At 43.0% G+C, this 26,559-nt stretch overlaps 1 protein-coding gene across 2 annotated transcripts in view; it reads right to left on the bottom strand.

The window, feature by feature from the left end:
* scube3 (signal peptide, CUB domain, EGF-like 3) overlaps positions 1–19,013 on the bottom strand; it is a 345,848-nt gene extending 326,835 nt beyond the window's left edge. For both annotated transcript variants that reach the window (XM_048612197.1, XM_048612200.1), the window contains exons 1-2: positions 18,904–19,013; positions 958–1,050 (exon numbers count right to left, since the gene is read on the bottom strand). The gene's annotated coding sequence lies outside the window, so the exon portion shown is untranslated. The remainder of the gene's footprint in view (positions 1–957; positions 1,051–18,903) is intronic.
* Positions 19,014–26,559: the final 7,546 nt, after the last annotated feature.

The following is a 26,559-nucleotide window of genomic DNA, read 5'->3' as shown; positions in this document are numbered from 1 at the left end:
ATGAATTGAATACAATTTCATAAGACTGATTCAAATTCAGTATGATTTCCCAATATAACTGCAGATTTAGAGGTAGTTTCAAATATACTGTGACAGTAACTGTTATACTGGCTAGACCTTTACCATTGCAGGAGCTGTAATAGTGATGAGGCATTAGAGGAGCTTGTTACCATTATAGGTTTATTGCGTTGGCAATATTCTATTAGCTGTCATTCTACAGAACTAACACTTAGAGGTGATAAGCGATGTTACCAGATTTGCTTAAGCAGTAAAGCTCTATTACAGTAGGGAGATATTCTCATTGGATCTGTTATAACTGTAATATTCTATTACTTTAGGAGCTACATTACCCTCAACAGGTAAATTCAATCACCTGCCATAATGCTTAACTGATTAGGTTGTTTTAGCACAACTTTAATGGATTCCAGAATTTGGTCATTTCAATTTTAATCCAGAGAAAATCTGGATTCAACTCTCAATTAAGGTACGGCATATAAAGTTTTCTTAATAATGCACCCTAAATTCTCATCTCCACAAATTCCCTTACCTCGAGTGGCATGTTTCATGTTGCCCTGACTTAAAAAGGTAGCACATGGCAGAAACTAGTCCAAATCACGCAATCATATTTGGGTGTTTGATAACGGCGATGATAAGGGACGGGTCCCAGCAAGAGCTGATGCCACCCTACTGGCATTGTTGCACCTGAAAAATGGTATAGCATTTTACAGAAACTGCAGCATACTGTCAGTAGACAGAGACGACCCATGGTGAGTGATGGTTATCAGTCTCTATACTTGCAGTGGCCTGTGGCTAGATTCTAATCAGTACTCTGTTGTCTTAAGTTGGCATATCCTATTGAAACTGAATCAGATACATTAGCTTAACCCTTAAATAACCACACTGCAACTATTGTTAAGCTAGCTGTATGGAATTCCATAATATTACATTTGTACTCACAGGAATGCAAACCGATGCAGTTGTTAGCTTTCGATGTAATTGATCCATCATCTCCTCAGGGTGAGCATTGCATGCGTCCAGTAAGGTCTAAATCTGATGAATACAGGTTTTAAATACAGCACATTGACATCTCCAATTATATTATCACCCCACTCCCACCCCGGCTACACGACCCCATGACAACTATTAAAACAAGAATTAAAATATCACCATTATGCATTAAAAGGAGGTGCAGCAGATGACCTATTGTAGAATATGTCATTCCTCAGAGATGAACAAAAGGATTTTTGAGTGTGTTGACACCATCTGAACATGACTGTTTGTCTCCCAAAAAAATGCTTGGACTGTTCCTTTAGGGGAATGAATACTGTTTAATATCAAGTCCCTGGATGGACTTTAGCAGTGTGTACATTAGTGTGAAAATCCAACTAACCTAGGTTTCACCTGCATTCTGCCTGAGAGAATGCTGCCAATCTTGGTCCTTTAACCAAGTAATTTCATGTAGAATACCAAGTCATCTTTTAACGGTGTTTTCATGCAATATCATGTTAGCTCAAACATTTCCAATCAAGACTCACAGTAGTGGCATCAGCCACAGATTTGAGAGCCCTGAGCTGGGTTACACATTGTGTGCTGTAACAATGACCATCAAGATGACGACTTTGGCTCAATGGAAGTATTTGCTCCACCAGAGTAGAAAGTTATTTGGTTCAACCCTTACTGCAGAAAGTTATCCCATTACCTAGTATTATACTCTGCAGCACTAAGGGAGTGCTACATTATCAAAAGTACCACCTTTTGGATGAAAGGTTAAAATGAGGCTTTGGCTGCCTTCTCAGATGGACACAAAATATCTCACAGCACATTCAAATTAGAACATGAGAGTTCTCCCTGGCATCCTGTCCAATATTTAATCACTGAAATCACCAACTGATTATCTGGACATTTAAAGCACTATTTATAGGATCTTGCTGTGCTCAAATTGACTAATGTTTCCTAACAGTAACTATCATTCAAAAATTCCTCCATGGCTGTAAACTGTTTTGGGTTGTGGTTTTGAATGCTTCTATATAAATACAAACCTTTCTTTTTATTGGTTTAAGAAAATACAGTTAATACACACAAAATGCATATAGTTTTGACTTCATGTCTTCCCAGTCTCCAAAAGCTTTCCTTAAAAAAAGGGAGTTGGCTGAGAATAATGAAGAGCTTTTCAGCACATGCTCTTGGCAAAGTTTTTATTTTGACCACCTTATCAGTAAAATGCAGAAGGCAGTAATCTTCCATGCTGATCTCCAGTAGACTGTCCCTCCTGAACCCCTTTTTTTGTATTCATCATGGGATCTGAGCATGGCTGGAAAGGCCAGCATTTGTTACCCATGCCTAATTAATCTTGAGAATCTTATGGAGAGCCACTCTTTCTTGAACCGCTGTAGTCCATGTAGTGCAGGTACAGCCATAGCTTTGATACAGATGACGTTTCAGGATTTGACATGGTAGCAGTAAATGATTGACAATATGACTCCAAAACAAGATGGAATACAACTCGGAGAAAAGCATGCAGATAGCAATTTGCACATGGCAGATTTCCATGGGTCGGCTGCCTTGTTCCTCTGGGTAGTAGAGGCCACAGATTTGTAAGATCTTGTCAGAGAAGCCTTGGCGAGTTGCTATAGTGCATTTGTAAATGGTAGACACACCTGCCACGGTATCTCAGCAGTGGAAGAATTGAGTGTTGAAGCTGGTGAATGGGGTGACAATTAAAATGGGCTCTTGTGCCTCTTAAGTGTTATGGCATCTGCACTCATCCAGACAAGTGGACATTATTCCTTCACACTCCTGACTTGGCCCCAATTTCTAGTGGGAGTCAAGTGGTTAGTTACTTGCTGACAAATTCCTAGCCTCGAACCCTTGTTGTAAATGTTGTTGTTTTTGATGGATGGGTTGGAAGGGAAGAGAAATATATTGTTATCATGAAGGATCAGAATCCCCAAAGTATTTTTAAAAAAGTTTTAATTTTAATTCCAAAATATGCTTTAAAAAACATTAGAACTGCTGCAGGAAAAGAAAAATTGCAAATATAAATTCAATAACTGGCAAAGTCTATGTGAGATCAATGGAATATTGCATCTGTAAAGAGTCAGGGCAATGTCAGACAGGAAGAGACTTAAGAAGAAGAGACGTCAAGGGGACCAACTATACCTCTAAGCAGAAAGCCACCTCTTGCAGAGATGTCTGCTTAATCTCCAGGAATGTATGAAAAAGGGGTTAAAAACTGACTGCAACAAAAAGTCAGTGTGTGTTATTGACTGCACTTCTTTATTTGTGTACTAAAGTACTATGAGGGCCACTGCTTTGGAGAACAGCCATTTTAAACACCCCTGCAACACAGGTAAAACAGAGAAAAGAAACTCTCTCATTTTAAGTGCTGCCAGTCAATCCAAAGGAATCAGGACAAAGGAATTTTGATCAATCTACAAATAAAGAACCTTTATCTTGACTGCGTAGTGGCTAATGTTAATGCTACTGGTGCCACTCAATAATGGCCACAATATTCTCATAATTACTCTTCACAAACAATTCAGAGAATGATTTTTTTTAAAATTGGACTCATCCCTTATTTCTGCTCTGTGCATGTGTTACGTCTTCTCATGTTTAGTAATTAGTAAACTCACGCTTTTTGATTAATTCAAGTCTAGATAAACAGGCTCCTTTTAAAATATGTTAAATTGGGTCTGTATTCACAAGAGAAGGGACCCTTTTCAAATTAACCTTGTTGCAACTAACCACGGGTACAGGTGGATCACCAACAGGAGTCACTTTATGCCCCTCAGCCTGGAGTTGAATGATTTGTGTTGTCTTGTCTGCAATGGTAACAAACTGGGTAGGCTCACCTAGAGTCTGATCATAAAAACCATACACATTATGGTTCTTTATTATTGCAGGCCCCTGAAAACAAAATGACACTGTCAGAATCATGGAATCAAAACAGGAAGGGAAAGATGATGATCAGCTCCAGAAAAATCATGGGTTGTTGGAAATATGGAGTAAGGCACCTGTCATGGATCATTGGAGGACATTATAGTTTGACCTGCCAAGGATTACCCATTCTACTGTAATTGTAACGATGGATGAGCACGAAATTGAATTGTTTAATGTAATAGCAGAGAAATTGAAGATGATTCAACCATTGAGGTAGCGATACCATGATCATTTTTGTCATTACTAATATCTTATCCCATAGCTTTCACCAAAATGACTTTTGAAAATTTAAGTTCTTCCGTAAATATTTTCCTTATGTTAAGTGTATAACCACATCAGTGAGCCTTTTTCACTTGTTACACAAGAATGCTATCAGTCTATTCAGCACTGTCTACATGCTCTTGTTAAAATCTTTCAATGTGGTGGCATACATTAGTCAGGAGTAGTGGTAGGGAGGATGAATGTTTACCATTTTCGCCAAAACTAAAGACTTAAGGTTATTCCTTGTTTCAGCTTCATCCAATGGTTTCACCCTTTTGGCCAGATAGATAGTTATGGGCTTTCAGACTCATGATCATTCATTTAATTGTTCTTTATGGGACTGACATATTCATGAATAGGTCTATGAAACAACAGACCATACTTCAAAATGAATCTGTTAGTGGGACACTTCGAAATTCTATTAATCAATATCCCAGACTTTGCCAGTGGCAAACTGATAACTTTTACTGTCATCGCACTCTGAAACTGACCACAGGGTCAGAATTTAATGCATGAAAGTAAGCAATGCAGAAATTCTGAAGTTGGGGTCTCCTGTTCACTGCTCCACCACAGACTAAGCTGTAAACATCCCAGAACTGACAGTGAAGTCAGTGGATATGATGCAGGACTTCTCCTCATATTATCATTGAGCAACAATTTAACTTTTAACAGGGTTTCCAATCAGGTGGAATTGGGCTTTTGAGAGAATTCCTCAATGCAATGGAGTGTTTTTACAGCTGGATGGCATCATTCCACAGCCCCCACTGGCAATGCCCATTAGTAAGAGTGTTTGAAGTAATTCAACGCCAAGAATGAAAGTTCTCGTCGCAGAGATTGCTAGCTCTCTCAGTGAGGGTTTCTTTAAAGTCAGCAGCAAGCCCCTTCACCAATGACCACAAAAGCCAGGGCAATATTTTATCAACTCCCCTCCCTAAGTCAGTCTCTGCAAACTAAGTGGAGTACAACTCCCACCACTGCAGACATTACAATCGGATTAAACTGTACAATTAATCAACCAACTTATTGACCTCTTCAGACCTGTTGTTACTGTCTAAGTTCCACACAATAGTTGACAAACTTCCTTTGCCTTTCCTGTGTAGACAGGAAATTAATTATTTCACTCCATTCAATGTTTTTAACTGTTGATCTGTTGTTTAATCTCCCAATCTCAGTATTTTGTGCTAGTGTACTGATTTACTTTTGCTTATCCCATATACCACATTTAATTGCTTAATAAGACTTAGACAAAACACTTGACTGATGTAAAGCAAAAATGTTGTTATCTTATGTACAGTACTGGAATTTTCTGGCTGAGATTTTGGCTCAAACATAATAAGGCTCCTGGAAATTTGCTTGGATCAGTCACCCGAGATCTGCCCTTACATGAGATGGAAGCATTTATCTATTTCTAATGTTACAGTACCTGATGGTGAACTGTGCAGGTAAATCAAAGCTCAGAATGCTGCTGTCAAGGGGAATTTTCAGAATAGGTTGTAACTAGACGAAATGATAGACAGGTTAATCATTTAAAGAGGAGTACCAAAGTACGTTATCGAAATCAAATGCTCCATGAAAAGATGACTGCACCAGTCAGTGAGTTCTCAATCTTTGTCAGAATAGGTGACAACTTGACCAAGATTAAATGAAAGAAGGAATAGTAAAAGGTTTTGATTTTGTAACTTAATACTGTACAAACAATCTTTTAGAGCAGCCATGAAAGTAACCACAACCACAACCAATTCAGTTGAAGACTACTTAAAAACATTATAGACCACTTTGAAGTCATTCCATGATTACTTTGAATTGAGATAGCTCTGTACATGTCATGAATTCTACTTTATAATACCCAGCATTTGAGATGTTTTAAAAAGAACATTATCAAGGGGATATGTGCAGAAAAGGCCACAGCTCAAAAGTTGAAAAAGTCTTTGCTTACTTAAAATGAAGATCATGTGTCAATTTATGTTGACAAATTCTTCATTGATGGCGCAATTACTATTGACAGAAGAACCAGCAGGGTGATTGAAAGCAAATGGAATGATATGATTTTACACCACACCATATTGGATACTCTTAAGAGGTACCAGTTTTGTAAGTGATAAACCGCTGACATTCTCCTCCAGCAATCCTCAAACACAAGGAAAACCTCACCAGGAGCACGATATTAGTTACATTGGACACTGACATTATTAAATGTTACGTAATTTCCGGTGGTGAAAATTCTTGAAGACTTGAAACAGCTCAAAGAGAAGGTTGTCCACTATTATAAGTACTAGCAGAAGCAGATCCTTCACAGGGAATATGACATGTCAAGTAAACACGATGGACTAAATCTTACAATATTTTGGCAAGACATCAATTTCACTGAGTTTCACAGAGGCTCTCTCTCTGTAAAGAGAAGTGAGACTTCTGGCCTTATTGTCCCAAACTCACTTCATTAACTACCTACCATAACCTGTAGCACCCTCTTTTCTAATGCTAGCCATAGCCAGAAGTAGTCACCACTCACCAGATGTCCAGGAATGGACCATCATTCCTGGCAACCTTGCCATCTTTCAAACAATGTAATGCACCCGGACAAGCAGTGGCATTCCAAAGCTACCCTGCTTGGTTCATCACCTTTTCCCCGGACGTGGCAGACAAGAGAAAATTGGTGGCCTGCCTTGCAGACAGGGGCCTGGATGTCCTTGTTGATGGGATGGGACAGAGGAAGGGTGTCCTGTTTCATCTGGAGACACAGAGGAAGCCACACCAACAGATCCTGCCAGCTTGAGCTGAGATTGCCACCAGGGTCAGTGAGGTCTCCACAGCGCAGAGGAATGCACAGTAATGCTATAACATGGTCATCAACCTTTGGCACTCTAAGTCCCACCATCTCTTCTTTGCCATGTCCCATCTATTCTGCCACTCTCCCCACCTCCCAGCTAGGCTAATGCCCTACCATTCACATTGTTGCATCCTCACACACTCTTCCAGACACCCTGCACACCCTACTAACCCTACATGGACATACTTTGGACACCTCACCAGCTTTCTCCACCTGCACCAGCATTAACAGCTGTGTCAGCCACTTGTACCTGACTCAATCCTTCCCTCTCTCTCTCATTTGAGGAGAAAAGACAGCCCACAATAGGGCAGAGAGGATGGGGTGTGCCTGATATCAGGTTCCTTGTGCCCTCGAGAATAGAATCCTGGCCCTTGTAGGAGACAACTAGGACTGCTCCTGTTGAGATCCCGAGACATCCATATCCCATCAACCAAGCAGGTACCATTCTATTCCAGGGCAGCTCTCTCAGCCAGTGCTGTTCATTGCTCACACTATAACCCTTGAACACAATATCTTTTCTCTTTTGAGTTGTGAAAGATCAAGCAGGATGTGCACTGTGTTGCTTGTGAAGACACACTTGTCCAGCATCACTGAGGAGGAGAGTTTTTTGGCATCACTGCCTCCTACACCCTGCGGCAGTTCAGATACTGGCACCTCGGTAGGAACTCCAGCCAGATTATAGTAAGGAGCACCTCACTGCTATGTCTCCATAGCTGGCTGAGGAAGCAAATAACCAGGCATCTGCTCAGCCCTGAGCAGCAGAGGATCCTGTGGTGCTGACAATTAGGGACTTCATCCACAGGCACAGGCAGGAACAGGAGCAGACAGGGATTGGCCCCGTAGCCCAGAAGCTGCAATGCAGCAGCTGCCCTACGGTGACCCAACTGCTACAAGCATGTAATCTCAGGGCCTGCTGGATGTGCGCACAGACCAATAGAACATAGAACATAGAACAGTACAGCACAGTACAGGCCCTTCGGCCCATGATGTTGTGCCGAACTTTTACCCGAAACCTAACATCTATCTAACCTCCACCACTACCTTATACTATCATCCATATGCCTATTTAATAGCCACTTAAATGCCCCTAATGAGGCCGACTCCACTACCCTCTCCGGCAATGCATTCCACGCCCCTACCACTCTCTGAGTAAAGAACCTACCTCTGACGTCTCCCCGATATCTACCTCCTTTCACTTTAAAACTATGTCCCCTCATAAAAGCTACCTCCACCCTAGGAAAAAGTCTCTGGCTGTCTACTCTATCTATACCTCTGATCATTTTGTACACCTCTATCAAGTCACCTCTCATCCTTCGTCATTCTAAAGAGAAAAGCCCTAGCACTCTCAACCTTTCCTCGTAAGACCTTCCCTCCATTCCAGGCAACATCCTGGTAAATCTCCTCTGCACCTTTTCCAACGCTTCCACATCTTTCCTGTAATGAGGTGACCAGAACTGTACACAATACTCCAGATGTGGCTGAACCAGGCTTTTGTAAAGCCAGCACTCTATTGCTCTCAGCAGCAACAGCGAGGCACAGGAAGGCAGGTTACTTGGACCCCATTGCAAGTGTCCTGTCCTCAAAAGGAGCCAGAGGAGGAGTCACGCACCAGATCCTCACAGGTCTCCTCTCAGGACACTCCAGAGGTGATGGACCCTCCAAATCTAACCTACCTGAGGGAGTTCAAGCCAAGGAGGGGTGCACTTGCTTCTGGCAAGGACACACTCAGAATATCTGGGCCCCTTGAGACACAAGTGCTCCTGGGGTCACCCAACCAAACCTCCAAGGCCATCAGTCTTCAATGTAGGACCGTCTGCACCCACTTGCGGTGCAGGAGGTGGGACTGCACTGGGCTGTTGTGGGACAGAAATGGAAAAGAAAACCCTCAGGTCACATTGGTGGCATGGGTGACATTTCGCTGCAAGTAAAGTTTGATGTTGGTTAAAACATGCTCATGATGCCACTAAATCTGTTTGCGTGTGTCTCCCTATAGCCCCTAATGTAACTATCGCACTGAGGTCAGACATTAGGTCTCTGTGTCTCGAGTTGAATGGCCTCATTTCACTGGGTTTGGCAGCCCTTCCCCCCCTCCCACCCACACACAGTCCTTGGCCCTTACCTTGCCCACTCCAGGAATGGTTGTCATTTTCCTCACCATCAGACAGTTCCGATTTCCAGGGTGATGGAAAGTGACAGTGAGTGCTCCTTGGACAGTAATTTCCTGGCTCCACCTTTGTTTGGGCCAGGTCCTGAACATTCAATTTCTCTTCCTGGCAGATCCCCCCCTTGCAACCCCATCGCACCTCCTCAGGTCCCTTCTCAACCCATCTAGATGATCCGGTTCATTCCCACCTTCCCCCGTCAGCCCCTGGTAAATAAAAGGGACCATGACAAGTCTGTTCATACACACTCCCTTCCTGTGCACCAGGGTGATCTTTACGAGATACCCCCCAACGTGAGATATTCCGATCCATGTTTTACCATAAATCCCCCTTCCACCCAGTGGGAGTCCCCAAGCCCCATGAAGATGTTCCCCATTTCCTCCCCACCCACCCCACACCGCACCTTACCCCTTGTCTTTGCTGGACGGATACTATGGACTGATTATGTCATGATTGACCTAATTGGACAGTCCCGGATGAGGATTGCCCAGACCCCTGACTGATGCCTGTACATCTCCCTGACTGTGTCAGCAATGATTCCCCACCACCCCTCAACATACTGGCCACTAAAGGAGTCTCAGGACCGATTGTGCCCCAGTCCCTGGATTGGGAGCAGCCTGACTGGATGTCTGATGGTGGCCAGGTCCCTGCACAGGTATTAGAGCCTGTCCTTGACTTACTGCACCAGGACCTCCTGACTGATGGCTGCCTCCAAGGACTTCACTGATGACCAATGCCCTTTGACTTTGTGTCACCACTGTTTGATTGCAGCACATGCCGTGTGTTTGCTGGGTAAGCTGCTGGCATATGCTGCAGGGGCAAGATTGATGTCGCATTCTGTTATACAGCAAGATGTCCACCCCCTTGACTGAGGGCAGCAAAATAAGTGCCCAGGCTCTGTGTCTGCATTGAGAGGCAAGGCAACACAAGGCAAGGGCGTTGGAAGCATGCAGGTAGGTGCTAAGTGAGTGACAGCTATAGGAGCAAGCGAGCGGCACTGAGACGCAGCCTGGTGTAGTGAGAGAGCCAGGTGCCCGTCCCTGGACAGACAGTGTCCTTGCAGCAGGATTGCAATGCTTGTCACCAGCGTACCCTGAAATGCAGCTTTAAAGTGTGGAAGTGTTCTGCAAGTGGATTGGAGAGGTGCCACAAGAGTCCTGAGGGGCTAGCAGGTGCCAGCATCCAGGGGCATGGAGTCTGTGCGGCTAGTGCCTCAGAACGTGCTCTGAGATGATGTCCGTTGGTGTCAAAGATGACAGCCTGGAGACTAAGCAGCAAGCTAAAGTCGCAATGTACACGATATGACGTTCATGTCAGGAATTGTTGACATCTGGTTACCTCGCAGCCAGAGGTAACAGGAAGCTGCACATTAACAAGGCGACATATTAACAAGCAATAATCTCCCTCAATATACATCTCACTGCTCCCTAGCGAGAATCTCATCTCAATGCGCAGAACTCCGTTTGAAAGTACAACGGGTTAATCTGAACGGCCTCATCTGACCTCTCACACAACTCTCCCAGATTCCATGCCATAGCCCAGATTGTTGAGGGCCCCCTTTAAGACTCAGCTCAAGGCCTCTCAGTAGCTGAGGTGCCCTGGAGTCCCATCAATTGTGATCACGTCAAAGTTCTATCGATCAAAGCAGTAATTTTAAAATAACTTCCTTCTGTTTACAGGCAGTCAGTCAATCTCAATCATCCTTTGTTCCTTTGAAGATTTGTGTGCTATAGCCAGGCGAGGAGCATCAAGAACACAACATCTCCTTTCGAGCGATTGCCACCTGGTACACCACTTGAATAGAAGGCACCTGGAATGCATCCAAATAACTCACACTTCACGTTTACCTCCAACAACACAGAAGATACAATGACTGCACCACAAGGAAGCAGTCATTGTTACCCATAGGGCTGCCTTCAGGCAAGAACAGCTATCTTCCCAGCAGCAGATGTGTGATAAAGTATCTGGGGTGCAATCCAGATACTCAATGAGTCAGCTAGAATACGCAATACAGATGTTAGTGGAGAATACTGACTACTAGTCTTGAAGGATCAAGATATCATTCTTCCAATGTCAACAATAAATAGATAATTGCTATTATGAGTGAAACCTTCCCCAAAACACTGAGCATCAATGTGTTGGACTTTTTCATATACAGGTATTAAGTACAAGGCAGACTAGTCAACACACTCACCTATTGTTAAATCCCAGTGTTTTGAGATATCAATGTAACTTCTGATTGATATAACTCACACCATTTTACCACAAGTATACATTCAACACTAATCTGATGTTTTATCTTCATATGAGAGGCCCTTTCATGGGGTCTTCTGTGGCAGAACAGGAGCATTTAATTGGAATCAAAACAAAATGGCAACATGTAAGATCAATTTTCTCTCTCATCACACCTAAAACAGAAATAATGTAACAGTTCCACCGTCCCGAGTCAGGGCTTCTCAATTCTACCACGGTCAAATTGCTCATAACTTCAAAATCTGTGCAAAATATATGCCACAAAATCAATTTTACAGATTTACAAACATTTCTGAATAAGATCTTTATATTAAAAAAAATTAAAGTCATTGTTTAATGAACATAGACAAAGCCATTTTCCTCAATCAAATTTACTCAAAATATTTATTGGAGTGTGACAAGGACAAGGCCTATAGAAGTAAACATGCATAAATCTAAACTGAAAAGCCAGCCTTTGAAGCTCAACGAAAGCATTAACATCTCTTGAAACAACTTAATGTGTGACAAAATACACGATTGATCCCCCAATTAAAATAGATTAAAAGCCAATGCTTTTGGCAGTTTGAAAGACAAAGACACAGAACAGAAATACAATGTGTCAAGTTCGTCTGTGGAATTATAATGTTTGATCCTAAGCCAGTAACTTTCAAAGCTTGGCTTGCTTTGTTGCAATATGCAAGGTTCTTATCCACCATCTCTGGTTTGCATAATCTGATCAACATAACATTCCCAGTCTAAATGTGGACAATCTATACAGTTCAAACAGACATGTAACTACTTTTTAGATACTCACAAGATAATTCCAATCCAGTAGAGATTGCATTGGAAAATTGTAACACGCACAATGCTGCATCAGCACTGAATGTTTAGTTTAGAAATCAACTGGCCATTGCATAAAGAATGCATTGCTGAAAAAATTAATCTGTGTACCTTTCTTCTGTACATTCTATTGTCATTTGGAATAAGATTGAAGGTATCGCATTTACCTAGGGAAGGAAACTGCCCATCTTGACCTGGCCGACATGTGACTCCAGACCCGCAGTAATCTGGTTGACTCATAGCTGCCGTTTGGGCAATAAATGCTGGCCTAGCCAATGACACCCTCATCCCGTGAATAAATCAAAGGAAAGAAAAAATCACTATTAAGTTTAAAACTCAAGAATCGAAAGCACGAGCAGTTTGGGGATGCTCAATCCATCAGGTTTTCATTTGGGAGAATGGATCAATGTTCAATTAATTATGGGCTAACGGCTTGGGGAGCTGTATAGTTTTTCATGGATGCTGTCTAAAGTGATCCTAAAGAAAATATAAGCTTCATAGGAGTTATTTCTGGACTTCTAATGGAGGAGTAGACATTGTAGACTTGAACTCATTGACTCTCCTTTAATTGCAATGATGTGGTCTGCTAGTCACAAATATCTACCATCAGACTTCATCTGACTCAACAGGCTGATTCTCAACCCTTTGGTTATTGGGATAGGATGTCGGATAATATAGTGAGATTGAGCTTAAACATACATCAAACCTCTACCATCAGAATACCTGGCCACAGCACATATTATCCACAGTATACTCAGATCTCTTCAGCAGCTCCTCCCAACCCTCAACCTCATCTACCCACAAGGACAAGGGAGGTGGATATATGAGAAGCCATCATGGCCAAGTCAAATATCTTCTCAACTTACATCTCTGTTCCTTTGTCAGCACTGGGACATAACCCTGGTGCTCCGTGTCTAACAGCAATGTTGGAGAACCTCTACCACATGATGGCCCTTTTCAGACAATGACCTTTTGCAACATCTTACTCGTATTTCAAACTGGAAGTTCTTAGAGTTCTCAAATTGACCACCAGATACACATAGACTTGTAACATGTAGATTTGGCATTTTGGTCTCCTCCAGTGGTCCCCAGCATCACAGATGCCAGCCTTCAGCCAATTCAATTCACTGCAAGTGATTTCAAGAAACAGTTGGAGACACTGGATACTGGCAACATTCCTGCAATCATAACAAAGACATTGGCTCCCAGACTTTACTTGGCAGGGGTGTTCTAATATAGCACAATACTGGCATTTACCTGTCAATGTGGAAAATTGCCCAGGCATGTCTTGCACACAAAGGACAATCCAACCCACCCTATCAGTCTGTTCTCAATGGAAGGTGTTCACAACAGTGCTGTCAAGCAGCACCTGCTCAGTGATGCCAGTTTGGGTTCCTCAAGGCCCACTTAGCTCCTGAACACTTTACAGCCTTGGTTTAAACAAAGGCAAAAGAGCTGAATTCCAGAGGTGAGTTGGGATTGGCTGCCCTTGACATCAAGGTTAAATTTGATTCAGTGCGGTATCAAGGAGTCCTAGCAAAGCTGGAGTCAATGGAAATCGGGGGAGACCTCTCCCCTGGTTGGAATCATACCCAGCACATAGGACGATAGTTCTGTTTGTTGGAGATCTGAGCTCCAGAACATCTCTGCAGGAGTTCCTCAGGCTAGTGTCCTAGGCGCAAACATTTTCAGATGTCTCATCAATGACCTTCCCTCCATTATAAGGTCAGCAGTGGGATGTTTGCCAATCATTGCACAATGTTCGGCATCATTCAGAACTCCTCATATACTGAAGCAGTCCATGTCCGAGCTCAACAAGACTTGGACAACATTCAGGCTTGGGCTGAAAAGCGGGAAGTAACATTTTTGCCACACAAATGCCAGGTAATGACTATCTCCAACAAAAGAGAATCTAACCATTGTCCCTTGACATTCAATGGCATTACCATCACCATCAAAATTCCCCACTATCAAAATCCTGGGAGATACCATTGAGCAAAAATTGAACTGGATTAGCCATATGAAGTGATGGCTCCAGGAGCAGGAGACAGGCTAGGAACCCTGCAGCAAGTAACTCACCTCCTGACTTTCTAACATCTACAAAGGTACAAGTTAGGAGTGTGATAAAATACTCCCCAATCAAGAAACTTGACATCATCAAGGACAAAGCATTTGCATCCATAACATTCCTCCACCACCAACACTCAATAGCAGTTTTGTACCACCCCTTAAACACTACCTTCCAAACACATGACCACTTCCACCTAGAAGGACAAGGGCAGCAGACATATGGGAACACCACCACCTGCAAGTTCCCCTCCAAGCCACTCACCATCCTGACTTGGAAATACATCGCCGTTCCCTCACTATGTCAAAATTCAGGAACTCCCTCTCTAAGAACATTATTGATCTATCTACAGCATGTGGACTGCAGCAGTTCAAGAAGGCAGTCCACTGCAACCTTCCCAAGAGCATCTAGGGATAGGCAATAAACGCTGGCCCGGCCAGTGATGCCCAAAACCTACAAATGAATAAAACAAAACTGCTTGTTCTCACTCTTCCCAATACTAAAGGAGCCAAGCACAATGGGTCTTTTCTCACCATCTTGGTTTTCATTAACTTTTGTAGAAAACCATCAAAGGTGATTGATGTTGAGTCTATTACCAGGCTGTTGGATGATATCACAAACTATTTGAGAAAATTTCCGGATCTGATAAATAAAGTGCACTGCAGGGCTCAAATATGATTCTCAAAAGCTAATACAATAGATCTAATTTCTGCCAGATTGTGATTAAAAGGGTGTAATATTCATCCTGATTGCCATAACACGCAATACTCTCAAAGGAGATTCTCAGTCTACATATTTGTGGCTGTCCTTCATTCCCATGTTTTGTGCTTTGTAATTGCTTGTAATGAATTGTCTGGGAATAGATTTCTACAAAATCTCCATCACCAGCAGAACAATTACATTTTTGGCAGATGATCCAACACACGGCCAGGGAGCCCTACTCAGAATAGTACCAGAGTAAGGCACCTCTATGTTACTGCTTTTGGGGGAGATGGGATTAAAACGAGGTTCTACAGATAGTGGACAACAGTTTCAAAGAAGAGAGCATGGAAGGGAAGGGAAAGAAGAACAGAGACATCATTTGTCATTAATGTACCGTGTGATTATTGTGTTGTTTCATAATAGTCAGTTCTTTATATTACTTTGAATATATAAGTTAGAGATAGAGTTCCATCAAAATCAAAGTCTGACAACCAGTTTCATATTTTAATGTAGACAGTAAACTAAATTGGAATAGCAGTCATTTTCAGGGATTATTTAATCAGACAACATCATATCAAGGTCAATTGACAATTGTACATCTGCACAATTATATCAATGGCTCAGATTACTTCATTATTCTCATTAGCTAAACACTTTGGGTGTTGATTAGAACAGAAAATATGGTATATAAATATATTCTCCCTTCCCCTAATGTCGAATGGGCAGGAAGATCAGACACCAATTTCCTACCATTGCTGTGCTTATTTTAGTGGGTTAACTCAAAAAAAGCTGTCATTGGATGGGAATTTTAAAAAAATTCAATATCAATCATAATTTTCCATTATAAAAACCCCTTTGACAAGTTTGGTAAAACTCAAATGAACTTGTGGGTTTCCGAACAGAAATCTCAATGTCATGTTGTAGACATATCCACCTCAAATTATTTCATCAATGACTTTTTCTCCATTATTAAGGTCAGTAGTGGGGATATTCACTGATAACTGCACAATGTTCAGTACATTTACAGCAATAATCGAGCAGACTATGTCAACTTACAGAAAGATCTGGTATGATCTAGCAATAACATTCATGTCACTCATTTGCCAGGTAATTATGAGCTCAAACAAAGAAAGGTCCATCCATCTCCCTTTGATATTCAAAGGCACTACTATTGCTGAAACCTCCATCATCCACATTAAAAGGGGTCACAACTGACCAGAAACGTAACTGGACCTGCAAGGTAAACACTGTTGCTCCAGGAGCAAGTCAAAGGCTGAAAAATCTGTCAAGATTAACACATCTCCTGATTCCCTAAAGCTTGTCCACCATCTACATGGCACAAAGCAGGACAATGTGGATAAATATAGCTTTAAGAACAATGAAGAAACTTGAATAGAAATTAACTCCTTTATGCACCCCATCCATCATCTTAAACATTCACTTTGCCAAGGCTCATGAGCATCTTTCAAACCCACAAACTCTACCAACGAGGACAGGACAACAGATGCTCGAAAACACCAGCACACACAAGTTCCCCTCTTTGCCATACACCATCTCGACTTGTAACCATACCCTATTGCCAACCTGCTCTGATTGCCACAGCGTTAACATATCCTTTGTCTAGTTAAGATTGCCACTGGGTCAAGATCTCGAAACTCCCTACATTCCAGTACAGTGGATGAGTGTACCAACACCATGCAAACGGCAGTGCTTCGAGAAAGAAGCTCGTCACCACCTTCTCCAGAGTAATTAAGTGTGGACAATAAATGCTGGGTGAACCATTGACACACACATCACATGAATGAATAATGTGGTGTGCTACTTTCCAATCAAATGTTTACCTCTGAAGAGGTTTTCAAGTGTTAGTGATACTGGAATTGCTCCATGGAGGGTATGCCTATACTCCTGGACTTTATGTTTTTATACCTATCAGATCAAACTATTGCTCTAATGCTGTACACATTGTGCATGGCATACTGTCCTAGGCCCAACTATTATCAATGATCTTCCCTCTATTATAAACTAAGAGTAAGAATGTTTGCTGATGATCATAGAATTCCTACAGTGTGGAAGCAGGCCATTCAGCCCATTGAGTACACGCCAACCCTCTGAAATCATTTCATGCAGACAGAACCCCTACCCTATCCCTGTATCCCTACATCTCCCATGGCTAATCCATCTATCCTGCACATCCCTGGACACTACAGGCAATTTCCCATGGCCAATCCACCGAACTTGCACTTCTTTGGACTATGGGAGGAAACACTTGCAGACATAGGGAGAATGTCTGTGCAGAGTTTGCACAGTCGCCCAAGGCTGGAAGCGAACGCCAGTCCCTGGTGCAACGATTGCACAATGTTCAGCATCATTTGTGACTGCTCAGACCCTGAAGAAATTTGTATCTCTTTGCAGCAAGAGTTGCACAACACCTGGGCTTAGGCTGACAACTGACATGAAATTCACAAGTGCCAGGCAATGATGATCGACAACAAGGGAGAATCCAACCATCTCCACTTGATCTTCAATGGCATTACCATTGCTGTTTCCTTCACTATCAAAATCCCTTCTCTACCGGGGGGGGGAGTGTGGTGGTGGTGGGGAGGAGGACACAGTATCCATTGACAAATTAAATTGAATTGAATTAAATTAAATGCTGTGGCTGCAGTCAGACACTAGCAATTCTGTGGGAAGTAACTCACCTTCTAACTCCCTAAAGCCTGGCCACCATCTGTAAGGCATAAGTTAAGAGATTGGTGCAATGTTCTTCACTTGCCTGGATGAGTCTCAATTTGACCAGCGCCCAATCCACCACTTTCAACATTCACTTCTTCTTCCATCATCACACAATGGCAGCAGTGTGTACTGTCTAAAAGATGCATTGCAATAATTCACCAAGGCCCGTTAGACAGTACCTTCCAAACCTGCGACCTCTACCACCCAGAAGGCAGCTGATACATGCAAGCTTCCCTCCAAGCCATATACTGTCCTAACTTGGAACTATATCACAGTTCCTTCATGGTTGCTGTGTCAAATTCCCGTAGTGCGTTGAGAATCCCTACAGCACATGAACCTCATTGGCTCAAGAAGGTGACTTAGTAACACTCTCCCACAGCAACAAGGGCTAGCAATAATAGCCAGTGAAACCCACACCTTCTGAAATAAAAAGTTAAAAGGAAATATGACAGAATTTCAGATTTGCTCTCACTGAGAGATATGATTCAAGGACCCTATTAAAAACTGATTTGAATTATTCCGTAAACATATTCATAAACACCATTGGTGGAATGGGCCTCTTATGTTCTGTATCATTTCAATTATTTCAGGTCATAGTGTTGTTGATTGGGTTTAAATTGCTAGGCCTGCTGCACAAGGCACAGCAGTTTTACTAATAGCTTAAATAAATTCACATGCCAGAGATTTCTCAGCGTGCTCCCCTCCCCCTCGCTTAAAGAATATTCTGGAAGCAAAATTAGGAGGTTGTTCATTGTGTTAGTAATCAAATCAAAAAGGAGCACAGACTCGTACAAATAAACTGATTGCGAATGGTTTTGTCCGTTCAAACTGGTAAACTTCAAGGAACCGAAGCAGTGAAGAAAGCTTACTCTGAGCTCAATAACACTGTGAAATGTGAGCATTTTTGTAACCAGCTTTGACAGACAAAATTTCTACAACGTTCAATGTTCTGTTGAATTTTGTAGCTTTCGTAAGAAACTTGAAAAGAAAGTACAAAGCTGTTGATTTATCTTCTGACTGGAAGAAAAATGTGAAGTTTGAAATAAAATGAGTGAGTTTCTGCATCTATTCAGTGAGACCAACACCCCCACAGCGTGCCTAAGCAGAGACTCAGCAAACATCAGTAAGGCTCAACCTACCTGTGCTGGTAGAAGACAACAGTTTAAGAGCCGAACCAATACAGTTTGTATTGCAGCCCTGTTAGAAATGGTATCCCAGGCCCTCGGGCTTGATGGAATGTGGGTGGAGGTGAAGCTGGAAGACAGCTACGGCACTAAAACCAGATCTAATTTCTCTTAAAGGACAACTCCACCCTACCTGATAATTGTGGTTAAGCTGAGAGGTCACTGACTACATTAGGGGCTCTTTGTGCTCGACTGAGCAGAGCTGCTGGTGTCAGAAATTCCACGTATCTTGTCTGGGTGTGTCAGATTAGGGCGGTGCTATTTTTGCCACCCTTCTTCAAAGGTCTATGCATAAAGTTGCTTTGCATCACACCCCATTGTTGTGCACTGCCTTCATTAGATGTATCGTCTATACATCCCATATAGGCACAACATAGGTCCAGGTACATGTCAAACACGTTCAATCAGATGGTGGAATGGGGGGGGTGGTGAGTTTGTCGCGTTTAGAGGCTTCCATTTTGAAAAAAAACTCTTAGAATTAAACAAAAACTCCAGTTTCTCACTGAGAACAGCATATATGGAATCTGTTTTATGCACCAAAGCGTTCAGGTCACAGTTTTATTCTTGGGATTCACAGCATCCGTCATAAGCTTTGAGTGGATGAGCGAAAAATAAAATGATTGAGGAAGAATGGATCCTTGCAGAGCAACAACCAAAAGGCTCTGTGTAAACTGTATTTAACAGACACAGCTTCTGCGTTACACTGAGCCCTACAGTCTATGAGTGATCCTGCATGAAATATGAACATACATCACATGTGTGTCATCTTGCATGGAATATGCTGCAGCCGTATTATACTGGCTATAATACATCACCAACACTATTTCATTTTTAATTAGCCCTCAAGAGCAGGGATGGAATTTGGAAACCTTAGATTAATATTTAAACAGTATGTGAATTTTGCATGCTGGATTTGCAAGTCAAGAATTTTGGACAGAAGCATGTATTTTGTTCATTGCTCTAGGAACTTTTGATGAAATCCATCAGTAACTGCACAGATATTGATGATTTTAGTAATTGGAATTTTCAGTATAAGTTATAATAAATGTATACGTGGATATTGCTATTTTAAAATTGGTTAGGAATTATTGCCCTCTAGTGGCTGGGCATAAATAGCAGCTTGCAATGTCTCAGAGGAAGCACCTGTATGACTTGGAAATGCTACGGGATCGGATATAAGTTAAAACAAAAGTTTTTGCAATAATGCAAGTTTCATAGAATCATACAGTACAGGAAAGTCTCTTCAGTCCATAGAGTCTGTACTGCCAAAAAATACACAAGCTACACTAGTCCTGCTTTCTGAGACCAGGCCCAAAGTTTGAATGTTATGACAGTTGAAGTGCTCAACCAAGTAAAGGTTGTGAAGGTTTCCCAACTCAACAAGCAGTGCATTCCAGACTCCCACCACACTCTGGATGAAAATGCTTATCCTCAAATCCCCTCTAAACCTCCTGCCTTTCATTTTAAAATTATGCTCCCTTGTTTTTGATCCTTCAAACCAAGCTGCTTTCTATCCCATGCCCCTCATAATCTTATCCAGGTCCCACCCTCAACTTCTCTGCTCCAAAGAAAACAACCCAAGCTTAGTCAGCCTCTCTTCAAGTCTGTTGCTATTTTGATTTGCTGCCCTGTGTGTCGAATTTTAATCCAGCACCTCAAGCAGAAGCACAGTTCTCATGGTTCCAGCTTTTTCTGGAAGATATTTAATAATTATAATTTAAATTTATATTCTTGTTAATGGCAGTAAGACATGCATTTCAGTCACTCAGCAATTTCTTACAGGAGCGTTTCCACATCGGGATAGAAATGAATCCTCCCTGTGCCAGTTTAGTAGGCTCTCTTCACATTGTACTCTAAGGATATCTGAGAAAAAAACAGCTGATGACATATTGGCTTTTGACAACCTCCAGGCATCTCCTTATTACTATGAGCACGATTAACGTCTGTTTCTGTGACATTGGGCTATTCAGGTGAGCTAAGTGGTTCCAAATTTAATCCCCTCCCCACAGGCTGAGCTGCCGACACCTGGGGCAGTTCCAATTTCAGCCCAAGACAGGAACAGTTGGTCGTAGACACAAACTATTAAAACATTAAGACAGCACAAACTCTAACTGCAATAACAGTAGCTCAGTTTGCTTTTGTTGAATTTGCAGAGACATTCATTTCCAAAACTGGATTATCAATTCTCTGTGTGTGCCGTTGTTGTGTCACTGAATCTTGTCAGTGTGGTGGGAACCAATAATTTTACAAAGTCAATTTTCCATGATACCTTCTATGCTGCCAATGCATACCAGAAAATTCCACATACCATTGCGTGCTGGTTTCAATAGACAGGGCATCATAGGCCAAAGAAAATCTACTCTGTAGAGTAAGAAAACTGAAGTATTTTCCTGTGCTTTATTTTGTTCTTACATGAAATGTGGGCATTGCTGGCAAGACAGGCAGTTGTTTCCAATCCCTAAATGTCTTTGAACAGATTGAACTTCGAGGCTATTTCAGGGGACACTTAGGTCAACCATATTTCTGTGGGTCTGGATTTACAAGAATGTTGCCAGGTTTGGAGGGTTCGAACTATAGGGAGAGACTGAATAGGCTGGGGCTTTTCTCCCTGGAGCATTGGAGGCTGAGGGGTGAACTTATTGAGGTTTATAAAATCATGAGGGGCATAGATAGGGTAAATAGCCAAGGTCCTTTTCCCCAGAACAGGTGAGTCCAAAACTAGAGGGCATAGGTTTAAGGTGAGAGGTGAAAGATTTAAAAGGGACCTAAGAGACAACTTTTTCACACAGAGAGTGGTGCATGTTTGGAATGAGCTGCCAGAGGAAGTGGTGGAGGCTGGTGCAATTACAACTTTTAAAACACTTCTGGATGAGAATAGGAAGGGTTTAGAGGGATATGGGCCAAATGCTGGCAAATGGAAGTAGACTACTTTAGAATATCTGGTTGGCATGGACAAGTTGAACTGAAGGGTCTGTTTCCGTGCTGTATGACTCTATGACTAAGACTCTACAGAACCATGTGGAGGTTAGATTGGTTTAAGATGGGAGATGTCCTTTGTTAATGGCGATTAGTAAACTGGATGGGTTTTAGGACAATTAACAACGGTCACATGGGTGCCATTGGATGAGCTAAAATTGTTGGGATGAGTTTAAACAAAAGAAATCAAATACTGAATTATAAGAGGTTAGAGGAAATTGAAGATGATCCTGTAGGAACACTTGAGTTTAATATTTTGGGTGACAATAAAAGCTATTCTATTCTAACTCTAGTCTATGACAATTTGAGGATAAGAAGTTATTTGGTGTTACAATCAGAGCCCAAGCGAATTTCCCCAATTTTTTATCAGCCCAGGTGAGATAGCCCAAATTGTTCAACTCATGGGTGAGAAGGGACAAACTAGCTCTCTTTATTCACCCACTTCCCTCAGCTGGTTACAAGATTACCTGAAAGATGATCCCTTCCCCTTGTGGATACCTTTATCCCAAACCCAAATAAATTAATGTTTTAAAAAGGAATCATTTTAACTAGGCTTTCTTCAGGTAAAAAAGTAATGATTTTATTAATTAGTAAAAATCAGAAGAAGTGAAGACATATGCACAGATTAGGATTAAGGAAAGAATCCAAAAAATGATAAATGTTGAAGCATGATTATGGATCAGTTTATTGATTGCTTGTGAAGAATAGATAGTAGAATGTTGAGGCCAATATATTGGATGGTGCTATCATATTAATGTTGGTAGCTGGACTGTCAATTTAGAGATTCTTGGCTTTGCAAGTTGATTGAAACTTTTTACTCCTGGTCCAACCAGGCTGACTGGCAGTACTGACAGCAAGAGATAGTAGGAACTGCAGATGCTGGAGAATCCGAGACAACAAGGTGCAGGGCTGGATGAACACAGCAGCAAGAGAGTGTTTTTCTCTTTCTTAGCCTGCGCGACATGGCTGTTTCATTGTCATTCAAATGCTGTGACATTCACAGGACACTAGTCCATACACTAGTGCATCAGGCCTCTAGTGTTAGTTTCTGATGTTTCACGGAGGGTTTCTCTCCACGAGGCCTAGTGAGGTTTCTCACATCCCACACGTGCCCTCAATAACATGTATTATGCCCCTTTTGTCTAATGCTAGCTCAGTTCTTCAACTCACCACAGGCAAACATACTTGCCACTGATGGGATCCATAACCAACATCTCTCATGGCACATAGGTGTGCATGGCTTACACTTCCTTGTGCATAAAACTGCACGTTCCTACCCCAATCACTGTTTAAGCATCCAGCCACATATCTTACCAGTCCTCAGCCACATTCCCTATTATAACCCTCTCAGTCCCTGCCACCCTTTCTCAAATGCCCACTGCAGCCCAGCATCTTATCATTGTCCAATGGGGAACCATTCCGTACAGGGAATCAATTGCTTCAAACCATTCACCAACAGCAAAAGGGACCAGAAATCAAACAAACAGGAGCTACATTTGTGTCTGAAAACAGAGATGAACTGCTGACAGGTCGAACACCAATTTTACCGGCAATGAACAATCATTGAACCCAGCTCCTGTCTTTTGGAATTGGGTGTCAATCAAGTCCAGTCTGGCTTAGAGCTCCCAATACAGTTGCACTCTCACTGTGATAAGTGTATAGTCCATGATGCTCTACATTGGGCTCGGGGAGAGCAGCGATGGCGCCAAAGTCTACTGCCCAGGGTGCAGCACTGTCCTCATCTCAGGGAAATGAGATGAAGTGGCATGATCTGCCAGCCTTAGACTGTAGGATGATATTGGGCAGGCTGGTCAAATGAATCTAACAGTGACAAATGGAAATTAATACTGAGAAGTGTGAGGTGATACCTTTTGGGAGGACTAACAAGGCAAGGACGTACATATTGAATGATAGGACCCTTGAAGTACAGAGGATCAGAAGGACCTTAGGTATGCATGTCCATAGGTCCTTGAAGAAAGCAGGACAGGTAGATAAGGGGTTAACAAAGACTTTATTAGTCAAAGCATTGAATACAAGAGCTGTATACATTGTTAGTTGGGTCACAGCTGTAGTATGTGTACAGTTCTAGTCACCAAACTACAGGAAAGATGTGATTACACTGGAGAGGGTTCAAAGGAGCAAGGGTTCAAAGGAGCTTCACCAGGATATTGCCTTGGCTGGAATGATTTAGGTATGAAGATGGACGAGGTAGGCTGGTATTGTGTTCCTTTAGAACAGGGAAAGCTGAGGGGAATCTGACTGAGATGTACAAAGAGACGGGGCGGGGGGGGGGGGGGGGCCGAGGGGTGTCAGAGACAAGGTAGACAGGGAGAAACTTTATCTGTTAGTAGAGAGATTAATAACCAGGGGCAAAGTTTTAACATAAGGAGCAGGAGGTTTCGAGGGGATCTGAGGGAAAAAAAATCATCGAGAAGTTTGTGGGTATCTGAACTCACTTCCTGAAACGGTGTTGGGGCGAGAACCCTCAAGACATTCAGGCAGTATTTAGTTAAGTACTTGAAATACCATAGCGTACAAGGCTACAGGCCAAGTGCTGGAAAATAGAATTAGAATAGATGGATGTTTGATCACCAGCATGAAAATGATGGGTCAAAATGCCTCTTTCCTGCTGTAAAAACTCTATGATTCCATGGCTTGCATTAACTTTGTGCTTCAACACAAATGCATAGAATGCTGGAGAAATCCAGCACGTCAAGGGGAGTTGATGGCCTAGTGATATTATTGCTAGACTAATACTCCAGAGACCCTTGTAATATTCTGGGGGCTTGGGTTTGAATTCTGGCATGACAGATGGTGAAATTTGAATTCTTTTATTTTAAAATCTGGATTCAAGAGTCTCATAGAGACCATGAAACTGTTGCCAATTGTTTGGAAAAAATCCCATTGGGTTCACTGGCGCACTGACCTCTACATCGCCGAGGCCAGATGCCAGCTCTCTGACACTTCCTCCTACCGCCCCCTTGATCATGACCCCACCCCCGTCCACCAAAACATCATCACCCAAACCATCCACAACCTCATCACTTCAGGTGACCTCCCACCCACAGCCTCCAACCTCATCATTCCCCAACCCCGCACCGCCCACTTCTATCTCCTTCCCAAAATCCACAAACCTGACTGCCCTGGTCGACCCATTATCTCTGCGTGCTCCTGCCCCACCGAACTTATCTCTACTTATCTCGACTCCATTTTCTCCCTCTTGGTCCAGCAACTCCCCACCTACGTCCGTGACACCACCCACGCCCTCCACCTCCTCCAAAACTTCCGATTCCCTGGTCCCCAACACCTCAACTTTACTATGGACGTCCAGTCCCCATACACCTGCATTCCCCATGCAGATGGCCTAAAGGCCCTCCACTTCCTGACACCCTCATCCGCTTAGCCGAACTCGTCCTCACCCTCAACAACTTCTCTTTCAATTCCTCCCACTTCCTACAGACAAAGAGAGTGGCCATGGGTACCCACATGGGCCCAAGCTATGCCTGCCTCTTTGTAGGTTACGTGGAACAATCCCTCTTCCGTACCTACACTGGCCCTAAGCCCCACCTCTTCCTCCATTACATTGATGACTGTATCGGTGCCGCCTCGTGCTCCCACGAGGAGCTCGAACAGTTCATCCACTTCACCAACACCTTCCACCCCAACCTTAAGTTCACCTGGACCATCTCTGATACCTCTCTCTCCTTCCTGGACCTCTCTATTTCCATCTCTGACAACCACTTGGAAACCGATATCCATTTCAAGCTCACTGACTCCCACAGCAACCTAGAATACACCTCCTCCCACCCACCTTCCTGCAAAAATGCCATCCCCTATTCCCAATTCCTTCGCCTCTGCCGCATCTGCTCCCAGGATGAGGCATTCCACTGCCGAACATCTCAGATGTCCTCGTTTTTCAAGGACCGCAACATCCCCCCGCCAGTGGTTGAGAACACCCTCGACTGTGTCTCCCGCATTTCCCGCAACTCATCACTCACACCCCCTCCTCGCAATAACAACCAAAACAGAATCCTCCTCATCCTCACGTACCACCCCACCAACCTCCGGATCCAACGCATCATCCTCCGACACTTCCGCCATCTGCAATCTGACCCCACCACCAAAGACATTTTTCCCTCCCCACCCTTATCTGCCTTCCGGAGGGACCACTCTCTCCGTGACTCCCTTGTCCACTCCATACTCCCCACCAGCCCCACCACAGCCAGCACTTTTCCCTGCAACCGCAGGAAGTGCTACACCTGCCCCTACACCTCCCCCCTCACCCTCATCCCAGGCCCCAAGAAGACTTTCCACATCAAGCAGATGTCCACCTGCACATCTGCTAATGTGGTATACTGCATCCACTGTTCCAGATGTGGCCTCCTCCACATCGGGGAAACCAAGCGGAGGCTTGAGGACCGCTTTGTGGAACACCTACGCTCGGTTCGCACCAAACAACTGCACATCCCAGTCGCGAACCATTTCAACTCCCCCTCCCATTCCTTAGACGACATGTCCATCCTGGGCCTCCTACAGTGCCACAATAATGCCACCCAAAGGTTGCAGGAACAGCACCTCATATTTCGCTTGGGAACCCTGCAGCCCAATGGTATCAATGTGGACTTCACAAGTTTC

Source organism: Rhincodon typus, chromosome 25 (assembly GCF_021869965.1).
Source record: "Rhincodon typus isolate 14 chromosome 25, sRhiTyp1.1, whole genome shotgun sequence".
Lineage (NCBI taxonomy): Eukaryota > Metazoa > Chordata > Chondrichthyes > Orectolobiformes > Rhincodontidae > Rhincodon > Rhincodon typus.
This window is presented reverse-complemented; position numbering and strand designations above follow the sequence as displayed.